The following is a 14,515-nucleotide window of genomic DNA, read 5'->3' on the forward strand; positions in this document are numbered from 1 at the left end:
ACAGAAAATACCTTGAAGTTTATTCAGTAAAAAATGCATGTCAAAATTCGATCGTTTGATAGGTCACTTACACATCAGAAACCGCTGTTCGAACGTCACAGATTTCAGGCTCACAAATTCGAATTTAGGGTTTCTTCTTCATTCATCCAAATACAAATTTTTCATGCTTATAATACACAATCATGCTTAAAAAGGTTCTCATAACCATGTTTGCACATAAACTCACATCATTCACCAAAGATTCAAATCAAACTTCACATGAACTCATTCAAAATCGCATATTCATCAAAGTTCTCATGCAAACACAAATTCCCACCGATTAATTTTGCGATCTATGATTCCTACACTCACTATATGCATGTAGGATTCAAGAACAAGGATTAAATGGAAAGATTGAGGGAAAGTGAATCAAATGTACCTTTCTTGATAAAAACGAATCGGTAGAAACAAGAATTGATGCGATTCGTCGGAAACTCTTGAAAATCAACTCCAACGGATGCAAGAACAAAGAGGAGGAAAAAGGCGTTGAAATAATGGGGCTAGGGTTTGGTTTCACCCTTTTATATTCTAGGATTAATCCCCCACTTAAATAAACAAATAAAAAGAAATTGTGGAGTGAAATAGGGAAAAAGGGGCGTGTACTAAAGGGAGTATTTAAAAAAAATTAATATTTAAATCCTTAATTAAATAGGAATAGGATTTAAATTTGGTAATTTCTTGTAGGAAAAGACTCCTACAAAATAGGTAACAAATAAATTAATCCCACAAGGTAATTGAAAGGTATAAGGGATGAAAATTTAAGGGTCTTAAAGATGGAAAGAATCAAAGTACCAATTAAGTCTACAAAGTAATTTATTCTCCCAAGTATAAGAGAAATTCGAAAATTCTAAGGAATGGGGCAAGGGTCGAAAATCATGGAGAATAAATTAGGAATATTTTGGTTTTGGATTTAATTTGGATAAATATCCCAAACCAATTAATTAAATCCAAGAAAGAAGATACTACTTCCAATAAATAGAAAGGCCGAAAAGAATTCGAATAAAGTGGCTGGCACAAAATGCATGATCCTATTTAATTAAATCCCCCCATTGGAAAACATATCATATTATTCCACATAACTCTCAACCATTAATTTCACATTGTTAACACAATCACATAGAAATCAATTTCCAAAAAATGCATTTCCAAATCAACATCCACATTAATAAAACGAAATAAGTCACAAATTTTAGGGGTGTTACATTATTGCATATTTAAATGTACAAGCGAATATAACAAAGTCTAAGTCTTTGTTTTAGTAGACCGGTTGTGGGCTGCGCTCAATTTAAGGTACGCGGTCAGTCGTGAACAAAGAAAAATAATAACTTCACAACCTAGATAGGCCTAGACTACCTATCGTGAAAGGTTGCAATGTCAGTCCGACTATTTCTAAGCCTTACTGAAATAAGATGACGTTGGTGTGGTATAGCACTGAATGGATCTAACAGCAAGACGAGTCTTTATACTATCTACTCAAAGACGAGGTCTTGATAATTAATTTCTTAATCAATGTACGTTAGCATTGAGCATACGATATTGAGTATCTAATACTTTGACTTACCAAAGGTGCGGGTTTTTCGTCACCCAACGATCCAGGTATATTGGGTAGTGGTGATCATTATCTGTCGGTGCTAGGATTGCTATTATGTTGAATCGTGCGCGAGGAGGGTCTCGTTTGATAACATCCACAAGAGGAGCTCGAAACAAGGTTTTATTATTTGAAACCTAGCTAGTTGGAGTTTTATTACTCTATGAATAATAAATAAGAGTTTCTTGCTAAGTCCACTCTTGGAGATTAAAATATGTTAATTAATTAAGTCCATAGCAGACATTGATTAATTAATGGATGTTTCTATCTTAAGCACGGGAAATGAATCACACACACAAAAAGAAACCCAGAATACTTGTAATTTCAGATTTGGAAAGGCAGTGCAATATTACTTCTGTAGTGGTTGCTTGTAATATTCCAGTATAAGCTTGTATTAAATTGTGGGTTCAATTTAATTAGTAAAAAGCTAATTGGGTGAGGCCATGTCCAAATTCTTCCTTAGATCCCTGACTGGGCCCTATATGTGACTTAATATAAATAAGAGAATAAAGAAGACAGAATATACACTTTTCCTAATCATAATTTTTGTCCCTCTCCATCTAGAGAAAGAATAAAAAATTACTCTCCTTCCGTGAGCAGTTTCTGTCTTCGTTATTTAAGTCCTAGTACACTGGTGAGATCTTCACGTAGACAACATGCAAGCCATCTTCAATTCTCAAGTGAATCAACGAGGTTAATTGGCTAACTCCGTAGTACGCATGTTTTAGGGATATTTTGTGCTAAAACATGTTTACAATTCAAGTTGCGAGCATGATACATGTGATACTTATGCGAATAGAGTTTGTCTGAATAATCTGCTAAATAGATCAGTTTTGTGTGATCCGTTAGAACGCACGCTTCCACTGCCAACCCCTTCAATTGGTATCAGAGCCAGTCTTTGGCTCTGATTATTTGGATTTAAATTTCGCGAAATTCATGTATGCATGTGTTATTTGATTACGAAGCATGTTCTTGTTGGTTTTTGTTTAATTTTTATGCATGTTGAACGAGAACTGCCGAATCAAACAACTTGAATTTTTCGATCACACAAGACGTGCGATTCGTTGGGGCTCGCGCCGAGACGGATCACACCACGCGCGATCGGGATTAGGGTTGTCGATTGAGTGGGAGCCAAGGGTGCACGATCACGGGGTGACGCGCAGACGAGCAAGGGCTCGTACGCGTCGCCGACCGAGACCGAACCCTAGGCGGCGCTCGCACCAAGGTCGACACCGAGGCTGGCGCTGTGCGGCGGTTCAACCGTGAACACGCCTAGACACCGAGACGCCGAGAGCCCAAACCCTAGGCGGAAGGACCGAGACGAAGCTCCGAACCACTGGGCGAGACGTGTACGCCTAGTCGCGCAACGTGTGCCGCCGTGCGCCCGCTTGGCCGAGACGCTCACGACACCAGACGGCGCGGCTGGCCGAGAAGCTGCCTCGGGCGACGTGCCACCCGACGCATTTGCATAGACCGAAAGCAGCAGCGCCGTGTGCGCAAGCCGCTGGCCGAGACATGGTCATCATCGATGCGTCGTGGTCCGATGACGAACTCGTCGGATCTTCATTGTTCATCGTACGTGCAAACCTCGTGCGATGAAAGATTATTTTAATGATTATTTAATTTTTAATTAAAAGAAATCATTAAAATATTATTATTTAATGGTAATAAAATCTTTTGGGAAGATTTCCCTAGATTTTAGGACTATTTTTATTATTATATATATCTATGGAAATAAATAATATATTTTATTCCTAGATGATAATTTATATATCTACAATCATAAACATGATAGATATGTATGAAATCATTAAGTAATAAAACTTCTCTTCCTAATCTTGAACATGGAAATAATTTGAATTTAATTTTTCATGTCTTAATGAGAATTAAATAACCTAATTATTTTAGATATATCTTATAGTAGACATGAATAAGAATTAGATTCTAGAACATTATTTTCCTAAAGGAAGATACTAATTATGAATAAAAGATTTAATTATCCAGCATATTAAATACCAACAGAATTTAATCAAGCCTTAATCTGCCTCAAGTCTAAGGATAATTAAATAAAAATCATAACCAAAATATCTAAGCTATAATTACGAACTCAACGTTTGTATATGGTCTCCATCAATTGGTCTGCAATTTATGAAGTTTTTTTCTAATATTATCGCCACCTGCTCTGTGGGGGCAATAATCCTAAAAAATAGCGACTTCATGAGGGCGGACTTCACAAATATGAATAGTATAAACTAGAGTGTGGTTTCCAATATTATCGCCACCTGCTCTGTGGGGACAATAATCCAAAGAAACTACGAGATTCAGAAGTTCACACAGGATTTATGGGATAGCTTGATCTTGTTAGCAACACATGAGCATTGTTATGGGAGTGTGTTGTAGGAATGAGACTTTGTAATGCTAAATTCGGTGGTCTTGCTTAGGCAACATTAGGCGGCCATGCCACTCTGTGGTCTCTGGACTATTCGTCGGTGTTGTGACCAGTAAAATTGTAAGATTTCTATGCGTATTGACTTCCTCTGGAGGGTACAAAATTTTAATTTTACAGTTGTAAGATTTTGAAAAGTTTATGACAAATGGTAAAATACTCTGTTTTGCAGTGTAAATTAAATCGTCAATATGTCGTTCAATCCCCTTTCTGCAATTTTTAAAGAAAACAAACTCGAGGGCCAAAATTACATAGAATGGAAGCAAAACTTGGATATCGTTCTTACAGCAGAAGAGTACAACTTTGTACACACAACCCCGCGACCTCCAGTGCCGCTGGCCAACGCAGCGGCATGAGTCAGAGATGCACACAGACGGTGGCATACGGCGAATTAGATGGCTAAGTGCTATATGTTGGCATCTATGTCATCAGTGCTCAAGCATCAGCATTCAGCCATGGAAACAGCCGCCGAGATCATGCTGAATCTCAAGGATCTTTTTTTGTACTCAGAATCGAACGACAAAGTCTCAAGCCTTTTGGAGTATCATGTCGAAGACGATGAAGTAAGGCTCGTCTATGAGGGACCATGTCCTCGAGATGATGGGTCACCTCAACCAGATTGAGGTCTTGGGAGGGACAATCGATCCCGAGTCTCAGGTGACTATTATCCTTCAAAGTCTTCCCCCTAGCTTCTAATAGTTCAAGCTCAATTTCGAGATGAACAAAAGGAACTACACCGTGGCAGAGCTGTTGACTGAACTTCAGTCGGCAGAGGACCTTATGGTCCAAGCTAAGGCGGCCATGATGACTTTGGCGCCTCGTTCCTCTGGCTTCAAGCCTAGCAAAGGAAAAAGGCAGACATCGAACTCAGAATCGGGCAAAGTGGCTAAGGGAAAGAAGAAAAAGAGGGCAAACAAGAAGCCCACTGATGATCTGCAGGTTCTCGGTGTTGTGTTAAGCAAGGGTGTATCCACCTGATCAGGATAGAAATCCCTGCCAACCTGAACCTGGCATCAATAAATTCCCCAACCCACTTCTACTGGTTAGTACAGTGGAGGTAAGGGCCGAATCCCACAGAGATGGACGCGCTTTGGTAATTGTGGTGATAATCTGGAGGGGTTTGGTTAGCTACCACGCTTGGGTTGACATTCTACCTAGACATGAATTAAAGGTGGTACTCTACTGACTTGGTGGCTTGAAAGTGATTGACATGTAGCTGTGTACGTGAGAGTGGGGACACAATGTTCAGGGACATGTGGAAAGTAGTTAATTACTATAAAAGGCTAAACAGAATATCAGAGAAAATGTGGTGGTTTGGTGGCTGCACTGTCAGGTCTGTAGGGTACCAGCACGAAAAGTAAAGGACAAAAGTAAAAAGTAACTAAAAAGCAAAAGTGGTCCCAAACTTAGATGTGGATGTTGTCTTCTTCAACAAGTATGCACAAAATCAAACAAACTCAGATTCCATGGGTGACACTTACAGATTAACAACTTCACAATTCAGATCCACAAATTAACACTTTAAAATTCGAAGATTAATCTAGTGAAATCAAGAATTACACTTACTGGGCGACATGCAAGGTGACAGAATTCACGTAAACTCGGATTTCGCACTTAATCACTTCGGAAACTAAATCTAAACAACAAACTTAACTAACAATCTTAGATCGAGCTACTCCAAATGAAATTATGCTTTCAACACTTAGAAATTATCACGACAACTAGATCTAAGCTGCCTAGGCAGAATGAAACAAATTCAAACCGAAAGAGATGCATAAAAGCAACTTCATTGCATAAAACGTTTGGATCCCATTAAAACACTTCAAAAGATAACAAGTACTGAATATGCAACAGATCCAACGAAAGGAAAACAAGTAAAGATTAACTAGGAAAGCGAATAAAGATTGTTTTGCCACTTTGGGCGATGAAACTGCTATGACTACGAAATGAACTGGCTGGAACGATGGAATGCGATTCTCCGGTGGACTTATGGAACTTCAGGTGACCATGGCTGTGGTAAGGGACGAGAAGAATTTGGACGATGCTGAAGGAATTTATCTACCGAGAGAGAAAATTCTAAGTAAGTGTGAATGTCCATATTTTTCTCTCCAAGTGGCTTCCTTTTGCCCTTGTTTGTGGGTAGACTCTCTACGTGAAATGACTTTGTTGCCCTTGTTTGTGGTTGATCCTTCACAGCAATCCTTCCTGTCTATCTCGAGCATTTTTGGTATGCATCCTGGTTAGTATTGCACCTTTCTGGCACTCTTTTCACCTGAGTTATCCGAACCCTTTCGTACTGACTGGTACCCTTTTCCTGCACACTTTAGCAACTATTTTGCATATATAATCCAATTAAGCACGTTATACTGACCAGTAACCGAGGCCTAGAATGCGACTTATCAAACTGCTCACACTTACCACATGCTTGTCCTCAAGCGTGAAGAACAAACAAAAAGAAATAAGTCAAATTCTAGTCTGGTTATACCCCTGACCGACCCTATCCTAAACTAGAATCTAAACTTTAACGCAAAAAAAACACATAAACGACGGACAAACACATATAAACAGACACACAAGTACTTAAACACATTGAGTGGGCTATATTTTCAACCATCCCTCCCCTTGGGATCAGGTGCAATCCGGCCTTAGACAGCCTTGAACTTCTGCCGCCCCTCTTTTTCCTTCCCAATCAATATATCTGCTCGTCAAGATCACCCAAACTCTCGGCCAAACACCAGATTCGCTCAGTCACTCATTCCTCACCGGGGATATTATGACTGTTTTCTCTCAAAAATGCTGAACCACAGATGCTTCGGACTCAGATCTCACGTGCGGCTCCTGAAGGGCTTTAAGGTTTGTAATGGGGCTATTTGTTTGTAATTTTGGGGTGGATGTTCCTAAGGCTCTATGGTTCAAAAACTACTACTTTATTTTGATGTGGGGGAACTGTGTTCATTTGGGCTCTTGGCTGTTGCTTCTCTTCGACTGGGCGTTTCCTGATATTGACCTCCAACTGGTCAGTAGCTTCCTTGTGGCTTCGCAGATAGAATCAAGGGGAAATCGCGATCAACCTCCGCGACAACAACAACCTTACCACCCAAGACTTCCTTCTCAGGCTAGAGCATATGCCTTGAGTCGGAAACAACCTAAGATTGAACAGGGGAGTCACGAAAACGGAAACCAGGCAGGTATGGGAAAAATCCTCGACACTCCTATTTTTGTGTTGTTTGATACGGGCGCATCACATTCATTCATATCTGACTTGTGTGTGGATACTTTGAGCTTGTCTGTTAACAAATCTGAACATAAGATGGTAGTGTCTTCACCAGTGGGTGGGACAATAGAAATCTCTCGAACATGCCCGGACGTAGAAATTGTTATGGGTGGCCTTAAGATAGTCGCTCACGATCTGCAAGTTATAGCGATCGGAGACATCGACGTAATTTTAGGAATGGATTGGTTGACCTCGAATTTTATGACGATTCGTTGTAAGAGAGACAAATATCTCTACAAGCCCTGGGGGAGGAACCCACCATATACTATGGAATCTTGATGAACCGGTAAACCTCTATCATCTCCGCACTTCAAGCTAGTACGAAGGTGAGAAAAGGGCGTCCTGCTTTTCTTTACTATCTACAAGGAGAGGAGAAAGGAGAAAGAAAAATGGAAGATGTTGTCGTCGTACGAGAGTTTAGAAAAAACATTTTTCCCAAAGCTTTGCCTGGACCACCGCCAGATCGACAATTGGAGTTCACAATCGACCTAGGGCCAGGGTCGGCGCCTGTGTCCAAGGCACCCTACCGAATGGCGCCTAAGGAGTTAGAGGAACTCAAGATACATCTTCAAGAGCTTATGGACCTGGGTTTCATTAGACCCAGTGTTTCACCGTGGGGCGCGCCCGTGCTTTTTGTGAAAAAGAAGGATGGATCGATGAGAATGTGTATCGATTATAGGGAGCTGAACAATATGACTCTCAAGAACAAATATCCACTACCAAGGATAGATGATCTATTCGATCAACTTCGAGGGGCCAATGTGTTCTCAAAGATGGACTTAAGGTCCGGATAAATAGAGAGTTGGGACATTCCTTGGTTAGCAATTTTCGGCCCCTCCACTAAATTTTGGAGGATATTTTATTTGTTTCCTAATTTGTGGAATCCCTTTTTATTCAAATAAATTCCTATGTCTAATTAATTGGGGATGTGAATATTTTTCTCCTACTTTTCTTCCATATCACACGCCCCCTATGCAATATTTTCCTACCATTATTTTCATACTTGGAGATTTAATTTATTTTGTTCCCTTGTTTATGAAATATTCACTTTTATTTCCTAAGTTGTGAATATATTCTCTCCAAGTAAATACCAAATAAATTCTTTGCTATTCCTACATGGAATTTTCAAAAATTTCCTCCCCTTCCCACATGCTTATTTTATTCTTTTAATTGTGAGATTTATTTAATTGTATTTTTCCCCACAATTAATTAATTAATTGATTTTAAACCTAACCCTAATCCTATAAAACACCTAAACTAAACCCTAGCCCCCTTTCTCCCTCAATTTTCGTGCCTCCCTCCTCCCTCTCCACATTCTCTCCAAAAAACTTCTTCCACCATTGTTTCTTGCATCCATTGAAGTTTATTTTCAAGAATCTCCGACGAATCACCTCGTTTCTTGGTTCTACCGATTCGTTTTGTCAAAGAAGGTATATTGGCTTCACTTTTCCTCATTCTTTTCATTTGAACCATGTTCTTGAATCCTACATGCATGTAGTGGGTGTAGGAATCGTAGATCGCAAGTTTAATCGGGGGAAAAGTGAGTTTGCTTGAAAACTTTGATAAATATGCGTTTTCAATTGATTTGTGTGAAGTTTGATTTGAATCTTTGGTGAATGATGTAAGTTTATGTGCAAACATGTTTAAGAGAGTCTTATCAAGCATGATTGTGTGTTATAAGCATGAGAATTGGTGTTTGGATGATTGAGAAGGAAACCCTAATTTAGAAATTGTGTATCTGTTATCTGTGATATTCGACCAGTAGCTTCTAATGAGTAATTGACCTACCAAACGGCCGAAGTTTGATATGAAAATTTTACTGAGTAAACTTCAAGGTGTTACCTGTGTCTCGTGTGAATTGTAGCCCTTTTTATCGAAAAATAAATTTTTAATAAATATTTGAAGTTGACTGCGCAAATCTGTCAGAAACTCGTGTTCTCGCCATGAATGTTTCGTTTTCTGTTTGACTGACCAAATGACCTCCGATTGATGTGATACTTGAACTAGATTAAAATTTGAAGTGTCTTCTGAGTCGTGTTAAATTTTCAGCCTTTTTGGGCATTGGATGAATTTATGGTAAATTTTTCAAATGAACTGCGCAGTGCTGTCAGAGATTGTATGTTCCGACCAGAGAGTTTAATATGTAATATGACTGACTAAATGACGTGATTTCGGTGTGAAAATTTTCATGTATTGTGATCCAAAATTTAGCTTCATATGAGGTCGGGTGAATTTATAGTAATTTTTACAAAACGGTCGCGCAGTTCTGCCAGTTTTCTGCCTTGTTAAAATGACACCTAGTTTCAAGTTTAAAAGTATTATATGATGCATGTATGTCCAATGAACGTGTTTAAATGTTAAAATCACTTGTGATAAGTTGGAATGTGTTACGTGTGTCTTTACACCTTTGTGACGTATGTTGGGTTGGGGAATTTGAGAAAAACGATGAGAGAGAAAATGATAGGGCATGCATAGTAAAATGTTGTTGTGGAAGGCTGACTTGTGTTGTCGTTGACAAGGGTGTTGTGTACTCGTGAACTCGAGGATCGAGAGTTGCTATAACTTGGGTTGTGAATTTGCTAAGCGATCGAGGTGGGCTTTCTTTTCAAACCTCTTTATTTTTCCGAAAATATGATGTGGTGTTATAAGGGTGGTTTAAAGTGTTATGTCATGCCGTGATTGTTTTGATGTTGAGATTTTTTCCTGATGCCTAGTTCGTTTGAGCTTGCTCCGTTAGGCTATAGGGCTATGTTGAGATTGTGCTTGATGCCTAGTTTGTGAGTTCACTCCATTAGGCTATAGGACTATGATAAACGAATTCGGGTCTGAGTAGGGCCGCAAACCCTGTGTACACAGAGGGGATCGTGAGCCGTCCTTGCTAGTCGGCCGGTCTCGTGGGCGAATAGTGTCGCCACACTTTCGTCGCACTATGGTAAGAGGATGTGATTGATTGATTGATGTGGAAAATGGGGAGATAAATTATCTGGCCAGACTTGGATTTTTGTGTTCTCGTGATATTTCTTACTATATAAAACTCGAGATCACTGGTATGGATGACATAGCTTATTAAAATGTTTTCGGCATGAGCCCATTGAGTACATGAAGTACTCAGCCCTGCATATTATTTTCTTATGTGCAGGTTGAGCAGGATGTTGCGGAGGATGTTGAGCTAGCCTTAGGATGCATCGTGTCTTCATACATAGGCGTGATCCTTGACTCTCCCTTTGAACCTTATTTCCGCTGCTAGGTTTTTGAATCATGTTTCAATACTTAAATCTTTTCATACTATGATGAGCATGTTTTGGTCACGTTAGGTTTTAAATGTCTATTTACATTATTGTCTGAAAATGATGTCTTTCACGTGAGTTAGACTACATGTTTTTCTTAGAAGTTGATTGGGTCTTAAATAACTATTTTTCTCCGCTGCTTCTTTTAAAAATGTTTATCATATGTTGTTTTATTTAATTGCAAAGTTATAATTTTAAGTTTCTTTAAAACAAAAAGAAAATTTTTTTCCTTCAAGTTAATTAAGTTTTCAATAGAAATCTGACCGCCGCGTTTGTAGTAACCCTACTATGGGCGGTCGTGACAAAGATGTATCAAGACTTGAAGAAGTCCTTTTGGTGGAATGGTATGAAGAGGGATATAGCGGCATTTGTGGAGCGCTGCTTAGCCTGCCAATAGGTTAAGGCTCTACATCAACGACCGTACGGAAAGTTGCAACCCCTAGAGATTCCCGAGTGGAAATGGGAGCACATCGCCATGGATTTTGTGACAGCATTGCCAAAGACGCAAAAAGGGAATATTGCAATATGGGTAATTATAGACCGACTCACCAAGAGAGCACACTTCATACGGATCCCCATAACCTATGGATCAAACAAGCTACCTCAAGTGTATATAAAGGAAATAGTGCGACTGCATGGAGTCCCCGTGACGATCACGTCTGACCGTGACCCGAAATTCACATCAAGATTTTGGATCAGCCTACAACGTGAGCTAGGCACTCGACTGAACTTCAGCATAGCGTTTCACCCGCAGACGGACGGGCAATCCGAAAGAACGATCCAAACCCTTGAGGATATGTTGAGAGCCGTGGTGTTAGACCGAGGAGGAAGTTGGGAGTCCGCATTACCACTAATTGAGTTCGCCTACAACAACAGTTTCCAGGCAACGATAAACATGGCGCCGTACGTAGCCTTGTATGGGAGAAAGTGTAGATCCCCGCTTTACTGGGACAAAGTTAGCGAGAGAAGAGTACTTGGACCCGGTGTAGTTGAAGAAATGGTCGGAATCGTTCGACAAATTCGTGCAAGGATAAAAGAAGCTCAAGACAGACAGAAGTCATACGCGGATGCACGACGAACCGACTTACAATTTCAAGCGGGCGACCATTGCCGGAGCCTGGGGTATCTGCACTTGCGGTTGTGGTTGTGGGCTTGGCAGCGGCTCTTCAGTCGGCGGTTGGATTTCTGGGGTTTCATCTCAGAGAATTGAAGTGGGTCTCACCGAGGTTTGTTTTTTGGTCGCTTTCTTCTTCCCCATGGTTTGAGTCGGTGGGTATTGATTTCGGGAGGAAAGGGTGGTTACTTTGGGTGAGAGAATGCAGGTAAGGGTTTGTGTGGTGAAGGAGAATAGGCGGTTGGGCTTTTAGAGTGGAATTGGGCAGTTGAGGGTTTGTGACCGACAGTAGGCGGTTTCCAGGTTGCGACGCTTCGGGTGGAAGGTGGTTGAGAGAACTTGCCTCTGATTGGACGTCACCTGTCATGTCTCTGCACCACACGCCTTCCTAGTCGCTGTCCTCTCCTGCAAAGCTGCACCCAACGCCAAATTCAAATTTCACTCCATCTTTTTCAAATCTCTCCCTTAACATTTTCCCCCTATATTTTCTAGTATGGAAATAAAGTGAAAGGACACTTAAATACAATAAGGAGTTTCACCGAATTGGTATTCTTGTGGTCAGTAAGTACTCTAAATTATTATTTAAGGTCTAAAAATATTTTTGGATTTTAATTTTTAACTACATGTAGAAATTTAACTATTAACTACCAAGTATTTACAATATTTACGTTTTACTCTAGGTAATTTGGAATTCCACTTGGCCAGCATATGCAAACTTTGCCAAAAAGAAACTATCCTAGTGGAACTCCAAATTCCCATCCTACTGGTCATTACGCGACCTTAGTATGTGATTATAGTGGAATCTCTTCCACTACACACATATCAGTATTATCCCTAAATACCTTCAGCCTATGTCCATTTACGATAAAAGGTTCAGAGTTAGGAGTACTCCCTGAAATCTCCACCGCTCCATTGGAACGGAGTACAGTTATGACATATGGTCCTGTCCACTTCGACTTGAGCTTCCCAGGCATTAGCTTCAATCTTGACTGGAAGAGTAGTACTTTCTGGCCAACATGGAGGTCTTTGGTCCTTAGATATCTGTCGTGCCACAATTTAGTTCTCTCTTTATACCACATGGCAGAATCGAACGACTCCAATCTAAGTTCCTCTAACTCCTGTAGCTATAGCTTCCTTTCCTCCTCACAGGCCTTAGCATCCACATTAACTTGTTGTACTGCCCAGTATGCTCGATGTTCGATCCCCACTGGTAAATTACACATCTTCCCAAAAATGATTCGGTATGGGGACATTCTTATGGGCATTTTATAGGCTATCCGGTATGCCCACAGAGCATCTTCTAACCTCACACTCCAGTCCTTCCTGCAAGGGTTGACAGTTTTTTCCAGAATGTTCTTTATCTCTCGGTTAGAGATCTCCGCTTGACCATTCGCTTGTGGGTGGTAGGGGCTAGATAATCTGTGGTGAACACCGTACTTCTTCATCAAGGCTTCGATAGTGCGGTTACAGAAGTGGATTCCCTGATCGGATATGATGGCCCTTGGTACTCCGAACCGGCTGAAAATATTACTCTTGAGGAACTTGGCCACCTCTTTCGCCTCACACGTGCTCGTGGCCTTGGCTTCTACCCACTTGGAGACGTAGTCAACTGCGACTAAAATATACAGGTTTCCATAGGACGAGGGAAAAGGTCCCATAAAGTCCATCCCCCATATATCGAACAGCTCACAAACAATAACCGATACTTGTGGCATTTCATCTCGTGCAGAGATCCACCGGTCAGTTGGCAACGTTCACAGCTTCTACAGAATTCATAAGCATCTTTGTTGAGAGTTGGCTAATAGAATTCGTTGTCCACAATCTTTCTTGCCGTTTTCTTTGGACCAAAGTGTCCTCCACATGCCAAGGAGTGGCAATGTGTTATTACGTCCCTCTATTCCCAGTCAAGAACGCATCTTCTTATCAATTGATCAGCTCCTACTTTCCACAGGTATGGGTCATCCCAAAAGTAGTATTTCGCCTCACTTCTAATCTTCATTCTTTGAGACTTGGTGACGTTTGACATTTCTGGAAGTTCTCTTGTCGCTAGGTAGTTGGCTAGGTCCGCAAACCATGGCTCTTGCCCTACTTTTTCTTTCCCTTTTGCGGTTATATCCTGGCCAGTGAGCTTCATTACCTCTTCCCAATCAATTTTTCTGATGGCAAAAATCACTTCACACAAGTGTTCCTCCGGGAACCGGTCGTGCACCTCCTCGCTGCTCCCATCATAGACTATTCTGCTCAAATGATCCGCTACCTTATTCTCGACTCCGTTTTTATCTTCCACCTCCCAATCGAATTCTTGTAGCAGGAGTACCCATCCGATCAGCCGGGGCTTTGATTCCTCCTTGGCAATCGGGTACTTAATGACCGCATGGTCAGTATAGACGATGGCCTTGGATCCTAACAAGTACTGTCGAAACTTCTCGAATGAATACACCACGGCCAGCATCTCCTTCTCAGTGGTGTCATAATTCCGTTGAGCCTGTTTCAAGGTCTTGGATGCATAGAAAATCACATACCTTTTTCCTTCTATTTTTTGACCCAGAACAGCTCCCACTGCATAGTCGCTGGCATCACACATCACCTCGAAAGAATGATCCCAGTCAGGAGCCCGGATGATTGGTGCGGATATCAGCTTTCCTTTGTGAAGGTTGAAAGCGGCTTTACACTGTTCATAAAAAATGAACTCCACCTCGTTTTGAAGGAGTCTAGTAAGGGGTTGGGCGATTTTGGCGAAGTCCTTAATAAATCATCGATAAAACCC

This window comes from Salvia splendens, chromosome 16 (genome assembly GCF_004379255.2).
Source record: "Salvia splendens isolate huo1 chromosome 16, SspV2, whole genome shotgun sequence".
Lineage (NCBI taxonomy): Eukaryota > Viridiplantae > Streptophyta > Magnoliopsida > Lamiales > Lamiaceae > Salvia > Salvia splendens.